Source organism: Lagopus leucura, unplaced genomic scaffold (genome assembly GCF_019238085.1).
Source record: "Lagopus leucura isolate 7727_CA_CO unplaced genomic scaffold, USGS_WTPT01 Super-Scaffold_100029, whole genome shotgun sequence".
NCBI classification, from domain to species: domain Eukaryota; kingdom Metazoa; phylum Chordata; class Aves; order Galliformes; family Phasianidae; genus Lagopus; species Lagopus leucura.
Genome location: NW_024962280.1, coordinates 2,438,756 through 2,440,208, shown reverse-complemented (window position 1 = coordinate 2,440,208; position 1,453 = coordinate 2,438,756). Strand labels below are relative to the sequence as shown.

Here is a 1,453-nt window from a genome sequence, read left to right as displayed (position 1 = left end):
CATGATGAGATACACCAGGAATGAGAAATCTTGCCCATACTTGAATGTTCCATTAACTGCTTTACAAGCAACCTTGTGGGTCAATTCACAGAGATGCGCCAACGTTGCCTCTTCTATTTCTTTGGTTTGTTCAAAGAGCAGCTACAGAACAGAGCTTCACGAACAGAGAAGTTTTGCTTCCAGGAAACCCTAGAATAATGTTCCTTTCCTTGGTCAGCTTTAATTAAAATTTTCTCCAGACACAAAAGAGAGGCTGGGATTTACTTAACAAAGCAGTAACGTTCATCTGAAAGGGACCGAGACTGAAAAATGTATTAAAAAGTTTGACTCAGTCCATGAAATAGACTTCTTCTCTCCTTACGTTGCCCCTCGTTCACCTTGAAGTAGATTAGAGAAGTTTGATCCATCTAGTTTTTCACAACTTTCCTTAGATGAACATTTCACTGATATGTCTGACCAGGTAGATTTTGTCCTAATATCCGGCTAAGATATTTAATTAAGCTTTCAACAATTACAGCATCGCTTCCTGATGGGCAGGGAGAGCTCCTGGGCTCCAGGGACTGATGCTGATCCATCCCCTCCCTGAGCTTCCTCAGGTTGAGCGGTCCCAAGCTCTTGGGCTCTCTTCACAGCAGCGATGCTCCAGACCCCCCTGACGTCATCTCTTGGTGGGCTGCATCTCTGGATTCTCTCCAGCAGCTACAAGACTCCCTTAAAAGATCAAGAGATGACAACCCCCGTCCCTGGGTGGGCTCGAACCACCAGCCTTTCAGTTAACAGCCGAACGCGCTAACCGATTGCGCCACAGAGACGGATGCTTTTGTTAATGAACTCACATGCTGAACTGGATATTTTATTCATATGACATATTCTGGGCTCTTTGCACTGGTTGCTCAGTTTGGAAGGCAGGACGAGGTCAGGTTTTGCCTTGCTCCCTTCTGACACCTCAGTGCAGTGACTCTGCAGTACCACACCATTCATGTGATGAATGCAGGGCATCAAAGAAACCAAAAACTCACATATACGTGCTTTTTATTTCTTAAGCCCAAATTAACTTCAGTTTTTCCTTTCTTGATTTGAAGGAATTGCAATCTGCTACTAGCTTGCCACAACTAGTAAAGAATCCATCAGCATCAAGTTTGGCTAGCTGTTATACTTTGTATTAGACAGCATGAGCATCACATGTATGTATATACATACACACAGACATATATATATGTGTTAAAAGTAAGAAACTCAAAAACATAACTGAAAACCAACTTCTGCTCCACCACTGTTTTGATGCTTACTCTGCAATGCAGACAGAAATCTCTCAGATATTAGCTTTTATTCACAGGAATATCATTAAAGAAACTTTGCGGAGACTAAAGATGTAGATCAATGAAAGCATGGATCGAGAAAAGAAAATTAAACAATTTGAGAAGGATTACCACAATGGACCAGCTAATGGAGG

The 1,453-nt window shown here is 42.2% G+C and overlaps 1 non-coding gene across 1 annotated transcript; it reads right to left on the bottom strand.

The window, feature by feature from the left end:
• Positions 1-738: 738 nt before the first annotated feature.
• Positions 739-812, bottom strand: TRNAN-GUU. Its single transcript has one exon. It is a non-coding gene; the product is annotated as a tRNA-Asn (tRNA).
• Positions 813-1,453: the final 641 nt, after the last annotated feature.